This window comes from Dermochelys coriacea, chromosome 7 (genome assembly GCF_009764565.3).
Source record: "Dermochelys coriacea isolate rDerCor1 chromosome 7, rDerCor1.pri.v4, whole genome shotgun sequence".
NCBI lineage: Eukaryota > Metazoa > Chordata > Testudines > Dermochelyidae > Dermochelys > Dermochelys coriacea.
Genome location: NC_050074.1, coordinates 28,918,024 through 28,928,437, shown reverse-complemented (window position 1 = coordinate 28,928,437; position 10,414 = coordinate 28,918,024).

The window sequence follows — 10,414 nt, the reverse complement described above, 5'->3', positions numbered from 1 at the left end:
TGTGTAGAACAAGAAGCATTTCAAGACAAAGCAACCACAGGTGCCCTGGACCCACTAATTTTTCCTAATAACTTATATTTATGTGACTGATACCAAAATGTACCTCAACACAGCTCCTCCTTGGCACTACGGTGGCGAGATGCTCAGTTTTTGACCTGAAAATCAGGTCGAAAAGGGGACCTGACAGCATGTGGTCAGATCTACTGACTTGACACACAAAGTCCGGTTACTGTGGGCAGGGGAGGTGGGGAGGCACAAGATCATCACCTGCGCCAGCCCCTACTCAGCTAGGGCCGCCTCCTACCTGTGTCAGATGGCTGTAGCTCCCAGCTGCAGCTCCGCAGGAAAGTCCCTCCCTACCTGGGCATGTGAGAGAGGGGAATAGCAGAGAGTGAGGGGGAAGAGGAGTGAACAGGAGACGGGGTCTGAGGGGGAAGAGGAGCAAATATGGGGGTGGGTCTGGGGGAGAATTGGGTGGGGCACAGCCTTAGGGGGAAGAGAGGGGCTGGGGGAGGTTCTGGTACTTCTGTTGGAGTGTCCGGTTTTTAAATATTATGAAGTTGGAAACCCTACTTGGCACTCACTAGAAGTTTTTCTAGATGCCTCATGCGGTCTATCACCTCCATACTTATTTGGCAAATCACTGGACATGCTGTGCCCAACTTTCAGTATTTCTAATGATAAATTTGATACTTCCATCCATACTCTATGTATCAGATCTCCTGGAGTGACTTCAGTGCATGAGGAAAGATCAGCATCTTCTATCTCTCTCAGAAGGCAGGTCCCAGCTAAGGATACAATAAACACACATTTTAATTAATTATAATTAGTTAGTTAATGCTCACTCAGGGCTTTGAAGATGCAAAGTTCTACATACTGTAAGTGCTAAGTGTTATAATTAGGGTTGGCAGAATTCAATTTTGATTTTTTGATAATTTCAATGGCTAATCTTAATGTCTATTTTTAAGCTTTTATAGATTTTTATCAATTTACATTTTCACAGTTGTGCAAAATTATGGGTTTCAAATTTTGTTTTCTATTTTTATCCATTTAAATTTGCAAAGTTATGGGAAATTCTGAGACAGTCAGACAATTATTTAATGACATTAGATGTTGAGATTCAAAAGATTAAGGCTTTAGAATTGTTAAAACACAAATTGACAATATCATATGTCAAAATATACGAAGTAAATAACCCTAAATCAATGTCTAATAATTTCTCAAGCAGCATTTCTTTCTTACTATCTGTACATTGCAATGATCATCAATGGAACCTTTTTTGGGTGGATTTGTGTGTGAAATTGATGTTTATCAACGTTTACTGATAAAAATAGAATCTATCTAAGCCTAATTATAACTAATTGAAATGTGTCATGCTAGGTAAAATAAGAGATGGGGAATAGGAACAGAGTCGCTAATGCAGTCATCAGTTTAACCCAGCCTCTCCGTACGTGTAATATACTCATGGAGAAGTGGGTTCACGGTCTTCTAAATATAGATCTGGTACTACATGTTCCTCAAGAGCTCAATCCCGCTTGCATTCAAGTTAATGGGAAAACTCCTGTTGACTTCAATGGATATAGGATAGTGTCTTAAATATTAATCTTACCTTCTACACAAAATTTCTTGTTCACAATAGTGAGCCTCAGCCTAATCGTATCCTGAATAGGGCTAGAAAAAAACATTTCTGTTTCATGAGGTTTCAAATTTGTTTTCGTGCCACTTTGGAATGAAAATGAAACTGCTAGAATTTTTCCCGAAAAGCCAAAAGGGATTGAGAGAGAGCAAGCCACCCCAGAATAGCCAACAGGCTGATGGTTAGGCCATGTGTCAGGTTTGAGTCTCCGTTCTGAATCCTTTCCCAACCTTGGCTTGCAAACTTCCTGAGGAAATTTGCATCAAAACCATTTTGTTTCTGCAAAACATTTAAGTTTTAACAAAACAGCAATTTTTGATGGAAAGAAATTTTTGATTAACTCTAATCCTGAACAAATATACTCCAAGCAACTATGCAAATATTTGGCTTGTGACTGCGTTGTTCAGCAGAGGTTGATGTGCACACTCTTAGTGCACAGTAAAACCTTGCTTCTGACTGGTCTGAATTTCCATGCATCAAAGGGGCAAAACACCAAAAAGAATGCTTAGCCCTGCAGAGGACACACACAAGCTCACAGATGCCAGGGCTATCCCATTAGCCTCTCGCCCTCAGTTGCTAGCAGCTGGGCATGGGGAAGCAGCCAGGCCCGGCTCTAGGTTTTTTGCCACCCCAAGCAAAAAATTTGCCACCCCAACTGCACAAGCCAAAAAAAAAAAAAAAAAAGGATGGCCGGAATGCTGCCCCTGGAATTGTGCCATCCCAAGCATGTGCTTGCTTTGCCTAGAGCCGGTCCTGGAAGCAGCACCAACTTGCATAAATACAAGCAGCCTGCAATACCCAGAGTGCAGGCAAGAAATGGTTACTTTTCTTGCATATATCAGAGACATGTTTCAAGATCTAAGTCAAATTTAAATTAGTATTACTGATTTGCATACATTACTTGCAATCAGAGATTTATGCTAGTGATAAACTAGACCTGACAAAAAGAAGCTTTATGTGTCTGACTAAACAAACTAGAAATTCTTGTTTCTGAGAATGTCTGCAAAACATTGTCTCCATTAAATTAAAATTGCCGTATGATACATTTTCACCAAGACTTTAGGTGTACTGTCGATATGATTTTGATCAGTCTTTGGTGTGTTACTCTGGAGTGCTTATCTGAAGATTAAATGTTGGTAGATACTTTGTTTAAGGTTATACTTAATTAAAACTGTAAATGTTTGAAAACTGAACTTTTCTTCACAATTGCAGCCTTTGATTTCCTTTGTTAGATATTAGTTGTTTTTGTCTTTGGACTGTGTTTTATTGCGGATTCCTTGAAAGTTAGAAGAAATTTCAGTTGGAGAAAGGTTTTCAATGTTGTTTATGCCATCTGCCAATTTTTTATTTTCAAAAAGCTGTAGAATTTTGTACTGACAAAACAGAACTGCATTACAGAAATTGTCAGATGGAGAAATAATTGTTGGTCTGATTTCCCCATAGTCCCTGGTATTTCCACATGCCTCCTGGGGAACACTTAACCCTTGCAATTCCTCTTTAAGTGAACACATAGTCTACATGTTTCATTGTGCACAGGCAAATTGTTTTGCAAAGGGCTTCTGTATTCTAACCTTTTTTGTACTGATAGTATGGACAAGAAAACCCAGTTCTATAATGGTTTTAGGAGACCAAATTATAGCCTAGGTCTTGTGCACAAAACAGCATATACTATTTCCTCAAGAATTGAAGTAATGGGTGCAGGGGGCATTTGACACATACTGCCAACAGAATAAGAAAACAAGGCTGATGATTAATCAGTTGAGGTGTCTCTGTCCAGCTGAGACCACAGTTGCCAACTTTCATGCGGTAAATAAGCACCCCGACTTTCACAATAAGCCAAAAATCAAGCTAATCTCATTTCAACACAAGCCAATCCCTAAGAACCCCAACGCTCTATGTGACTAGAACCCCCCGGCATGCAGTCTGGGACTGTGGTGGGCCTGCTGTGCACCCCGACTCTCTCCCCCACTTGCCCCTGCTTGCCGGGACCCGATGGAAAAAAAAAGAAGCAACAAGCTAAAAGCCAAACAAGCAACAAGCCAAAAACTAGCCAACAAACAACTCACAATTCAATTAAGACAAAAACAAGCCCAATTTCTGCGGTTTTTTCGCAGGTTTGGCATGTCTGGCTGAGACACCTCAAAGGGGCCCAGTTTTCAGATAGTGCTGAGGACCTCTCCTGTAAACATCATGGCTAGGACCCTACCAAATTCACAACCATGAAAAATGTGTCACGGACCATGAAATCTGGTCTCCCCCCATGAAATCTGGTCTTTTGTTTGCTTTTATCCTATTCTACACAGATTTCACAGGAGAGACCAGCGTTTTTCAAATTCGGGGTCCTGACCCAAAAGGGAATTGCAGGGGGGTTGCAAGGTTATTTTAGGTGGGTCGTGATATTTCCACCCTTACTTCTGCGCTGCCTTCAGAGCTGGGCGGCTAGAAAGCGGCAGCTGTTGGCTGGGCACCCAGCTTTGAAGGCAGTGCCCCGCCAACAGCAGCGCAGAAGTAAGAGTAGCAGTACTGCAACCCCCCCCCATAATAACCTTGCGACTTTCCCACAATTCCTTGTTGCGTCAGACCCGTACAATTACAACTCCGTGAAATTTCACATTTAAATAACTGAAATAATGAAATTTACGATTTTTAAAATCCTATGACCATGAAATTAACAATCATGGCCCATTAAGGTGTCTTAGGCATTTAAATTTAGGTCTCCTTTTGTAGATGGCTCACATACACATTCTATAACCAGCTCCTCAGCAGTGGCCCAGAACACAGTGTGAAGACAACAGATTGAGAAAAACATTTCTCTGTTCACTGTCCAAGCTGCTGAAGCACATTGCAGCTCCCCTTCTCTCCTCTGTCCCTGCCCCTTCTCTGTTCTTCCTAGGGCAGAAGATATAATTGCCATCTCTCCTGGTGCCCTACACTGTCCTGAGGCAGGAAGTGTACCTATTGAGGATCTGGGGAATCCTGGGAAGGGTGGGCACAAGCCTACCCACATCTAAAGGCTCCTCCCCGCCGGCCTAAGGGGAGGAGCCACTGGACCCAGGTCTCAACTGAATTCAGGGGACAATAAATGAAAAACAGGAATAGGAGTGAGAGTTACAGGGTCAAAATCAGGTCTGCATGAGAAGCAATGGCAAAGGGTGTATCTGCACTGCACACCCTCTCCTCGGGCAGCTATAGCAGGAGATAAACTAACAAGTTATAATTCTTAATGAATATCTAGGCACTGCCAGACTGTATCTATTAGACTGATGTACAGCATCTATGCCGAGCTGTACACCCCCTGTACATCATTATGGCCAGGCCCTTGTCTCCTCCACCCTCCAGAGCCTTATTGATTTTAGGGAAAAATCAGAAAAATGGGGCCTGACTAGAGTGGGCATATGAGATCCCACTGGTGGGGCCAGGCTGGAGTGTGTGGAGGGACTGGCCAGACTAGGATGAGGGGACCACTAAGCCTAATCTTGAGATCATTGGCTCACCCCTCTTCTCCTCTCACACAGGCCTCTGTGGGTCACTGCCTCACCCTATATAAGCTACAGGCTTTTCTGATTTTCACCAAAATCAACCACTGATGTCTACAATATTCCTAGGAATTTTGGAATTGAACAGATGAGGTTTTCAAGTGATCACATTAGACAGCCAAACAGAAAAATACCATTTGAGTGGAGTGTAAGGCCTCACTGGGGTAGGCCAAAACCAGGATGCGCATGTGGAAAGAGCAGACTCCCAAACCAGGCTCATTATGAGATTCCCACTGAAGCAGTGCTGTTAGACACAGTATTACCTTTTAGTCCAGTGACTAGAGGGTTAATCACCTCAGCGCAGGACCATGAGTGAAGGTGGAGTTCATGGGAGATGCTGTGCTTCCGTTGGCTAGAAGAGCCTGGGTACAGATGAAGACCATGCCCTATTAGAATTAATGTTCCAACTTGCACCTGTGCTTAAATAATTACACTGGGGCCAGCTGCGGTGGGAAGTTCAGAGACAGAAGCTCCTAGAAACTGGTGCCGATACTTCCCATCGATCCCTAGAAAACTTTTCTTTATTTAATAAAAGTTAAGCAACGGGGCAAATCTAGTCCCTGCCTCTGAGGCTGTAGAACCAGGCAGTGCAGGAGGTGGTTGCCAAGGGGCTGGAGAAGAGTGGCAAACACCTGTGGTGCAGAGTGCAGCTCACTGGGCACTTCCTGCAGAGTAGTATGTAGGGAACAGGTGGAGGTGAGTCCTGACAAGCCAGGACATGGATGGAATGGGTGAGGGACATAAAAGAGCCTGCCAAAGCTATTTCAGCCATGGCGTTAGAGTAGCTTCCATGCAGTAGCTCTACAGTTACTCTACAGCCTGGCAAGGAGGCAGAAGTGAACAAGAAAAGATCAGAACAGATCACCTGCAATCCTACTGCAGATGTAGGAAAAACAAAGCTAAACAGAGAGACCATTAATTCAGTGCTATGCTCTCCAGAGAGACTGTATGGGGTTCAAGGAGACAGTTTGTGTCCCTTGCCTCCTGCTAAAACAGAGAGGAGTAAAAATTCACAATATAGATAAATAATTCCTCATGCATAAACAAAAACTGAGGAAATATCTCAAATTTTAAAGGCTATCCAGGTAGCTAGGATGATAAAGAAAGTGAATTAATAACAAACGGAGAAGCATAGAAACTACAGGACAAGGGACATGTGGTGTCAGTCTCACCAACAGCAGACTGGACAGCCAAATACAAGACCAGCTTCCTTAACAGTCACTAACTTACAGCTGCTAGTAAACCAGTGTCAACATGAGTATCTTCACTACTAACAAAAAATTGTGTTGTTTTTTTTTACCTCAGGGTAACCAATGTGTCTGAGTTTTCCTGAGGTGAAAACACAGTGAAGAAAAAGAATGTTAGTTTTATTGTGAGGTAAACTCGAGGAGGTCAGCCCTATACCCCCTTATGGAGTTGACCTCTGCAAGTTTACCTCAGGGTAAAACTAAAGTGACTTGTCTTCACCTTGGAATACCTCATGTGTGTTAGTTACCCTGGGGTAAAAATTGCATCATCTTTAGCAGTAAAGACCAGGCCTAAGCGTGTGATGCCAAGGTGGGAGAACTGCAGACTTTCCTTCTAAAACGAGCCAGTGCTTAATTTGCAATGAAAGAGATGCCAGGGCTCAAGGAATTAGGCACCGGGGCTTCACACTCACCCACTTAAATTATATGCCTAGCTGGGAAAACTCACCTAATGTAATAAAATCTAATTCCCAGCTACGAAACCCAGAAAGCATCTGCCATGAGTGAAAGTACAATTTGAAATTTGAGGTACAGTGGAGAGAGAGAGTTGATGTAACCCATTTATAGTTGCTAAAATGGCTGCTAGGCTGTTTGGGTAAAAGTGAATTTATATTAAAATGTTTTCGTTTTTGTCTAAACTGAGTCTGATGCCCTATTTCTTTGCTGTAACTGAGATCCTCTTGGCACAGCAGATAAGGGGGCTGTCAGGGAATGGATATGATTCCCATATTCTCTACCTGGCCCCAGGATAGGTTAGAGCAGCCTGGGGGCAGCTAGTAATAGCCCCAAGGGACTGTCTGCTACCTGTGAATAACCAGTGTCCTTAGTACAACCTTCCCAACCCTTGCACCAGGGCTGTGTGGGTAGGGTGGCTACGTTGGCTGTATTCCTGCTGGGGACTCTCCTATGCTGGGGAAATCCACAGCAGGGAAGATCAGGCGAGAGAATCTGGCCCTGAATATCTCTTTAACTAATGGATAGGTCTGCTATTATACAATCTAGTGCAGTGGCCCCGAACCCTTTTGTGGCCAATTGCACATTCATGTTTTCAGAAGAGTGTGGTGGGCGCCAACAATTTTTCAAGGCTTATTTTGTATTTGTACATTAAATAATACAAACAACATATTTAATATTACATAATATATGAATTCATAAGATAAAAAAGGTAATTTTACATGTAAAAGGTATTAATTAAATTATTCAGCAATTTCTCTTTCACCTTACCATGTGAATTTGCTCTTTTTTATCTACCTGTAAGAAAAATTAAGGAGTTTTTACAAAATAAATATCATAAACAGTTTTCATCTTATTTATCTTAAAAAAGTAAAATTATTTTTTGATTGGACAGTTTTTTGAAAAATGTAGACTATCTGTAGCACAAAGTAAGGCTAATAATATTTCAGTCCTATATATAAAACACTGTTGAACTGCTGGTCCAAATATATTTATTATTCTTACTTTAACATAGATAGCCAGTTACGGTTAATTAAAAATATTCTTTGTATTGTTACTTGTATCTGGATTTCAATAACCAAACAAACAAATATGAAAAAAAGTTAAACACAAGTTAATCATACGCGCTCATCAGCACTTAATTGAAAATAAGTATCATTAATTCACGTGGTTTTTCTAATAAAGTCAGTGTGATTTTTGGCACTGCATTTCTTCAGCCAGTTTTTCGTAGTTGAGAGAGTAGGATGATATTCCCGTTTGTAAGCAATCGTCAAGATGGGCATCTGTAAGCCGAGATCTGTATTTTGATTTTATGATGTTCATTGTTCGAAACAGAACTTCACATAGATAAGTGGAATCGAAATAAGATTTTATTTTGTATGCTACATTTTTTAAGGCAGAAAACTTTTTTACGTCAACCAAATTCCAAAAGTTTTCATCTGTTGCACAGGATTTTAGAGCAATATCATTTTGAAGTTCCATGTCTTCTGTTCTTACTTGAATGAGACTCGCAATTGATGTAGCCATTTCTGTTACCTCTATTTGGCAAGTAAAAGGATTCACAAGAAAGACAACTACAGGCTTGATGATGGTGAACAGCTGACATCTTTTTTCAAATTGTTCGAGAAGTGTTTGAATATGGATAACAAATGGTGATGGGTTAAAATCACTGTCACATACCATTTTCTTGATACTTGGGAAATGTACGAGAAACTTTGTCTTCATATGTGACATCCACGAGATCAGTTTTGCTTTGAATGATTTTACAGAACCTATCATTTGAGCCACATGTTTGTCTTTTCCCTGGAGCTCAAGATTTAAAATGTTCAATTTGTCAGTGATGTCGGTAAGAAAAGCCAAGTCCATTAACCAGCTGGAGTCTTCTAGTTGCTCGAAGTTCTGATTTGTGGACTTCAGAAATTCTTTGATCTCTTCAATTAGGCTTAAAAAACATGCAAGAACTTTACCTTTGTTCAGCCATCGTACTTCTGGGTGCAAGATAAGATCAGATTGTTTATCATCAACATCTTCCAACAGGGCCTTAAAAAGTCGGTGTTGCAAAGGTTTCGCTTGAATAGAGTTAATTATTTTAATAACGACATTCATGACGTGTTGAAAAGAAAGAACTTTGACACACAAAGCTTCTTGGTGGATAATGCAATGATAAGACATAAAGTTCAGAACTATTTCATTCTTCTTGCAGAGTACAATGAACCCATTGCTGCTCATCATTGCTGGTGCCCCATCAGTGGTGATCGCAGACAGCTTGTGTCGTGGCATACTAATTGATGTTGCGTATGATTTGAATAAATTATAGATGTCCTCACCCTTTGTTCGCCCTTTCATAGGCAATACTTTTAATAACTCTTCTTTTACAATGAAGTCACTAAATACCATCCTCACCATAACTGCCAACTGCACTGTATCCGATATATCTGTCGACTCATTGAACTGCAGTGAAAACCAGTCACATATTTCCAAGTCATCCTTTAGCTGAGTTTGCAAGTGGCTTGAAATTGCATGTATCCTCCTCGTAACTGTGTTCTCTGATAACTGCAAGTCTTGTATTGCTGACAAAATCTCATGCTTGTTAGGAAATCCTTGAAACAGGCAATCAGCACCAGTCAAAAATGCTTTCTTCAACAATTCACCATCTTGAAAGGGTTTTTTCTTCTTTGTGAGCAGATGAGCAATTTTAAAGGAAGCAATAGTAGCACTTTTAGACTTTACCACTTGTCTAGTGAAAACAGATTGCTGGGCAGATAGAAGAAAATTAATCAACTCAAATCAAACCTTTCTCAACTCATATTTAAGTGGATGCTAAAGTCAAAAGAGCCGCGATTAGTTTGGAAATGTTTTTTCGGCACTGCAACATTACCATCGCACAATAAGCAAACATATTTCTCTTTATTTTCAATAAACAATAGGATTCTTCCCACTCTGCATTGAAATAATACATACGTTGTCTTTTATTTGAACCACTCATTTTGGGGCAAAATGTTAAAAAAATAATAAATTGCAAAGCACAAGAAAACAGCAGTATCAGTGCAGCGGAAGAATACTCACTTATAGGGCCGGCTCCAGACACCAGTGGAGCAAGTATGTGCCTGGGGCGTCAAATGCTAAGGGGCGGCATTTCGTCCATTCTTGAGGTGGCAGAGTCTGAGCAGGTTTTTTTTTTTTTTTTTGTGCTTTGGCAGTTCGGGCGGCTGCAGTCCCAGCCGCTCTTTTTTTTGGCAGTTCTGGGCAGTGCGGAGAGAAGCCGGAGAGAAGCTGCGGCCCTGCGCCTGCCGGGGACAGAGAACACCGGCGCCCACAGCCTGCAGCCCCGGAGTTCTCTGTCCCCGGCAGGTGCGGTGCCCCAGCTTCTCTCGCCTGCTGGGCACTGCTTTTCACACCGTGCCACTAAGCGGGCGCTCATAAATGCCCCAGCGGGTGCCATGGTGCCTGTGGGCAGCATGTTGGGGACCACTGATCTAGTGCATTACACCGCACTGACAGATCACTGTCTGTTTTCTTGCTTTCTAATCAGCAAAACCTAA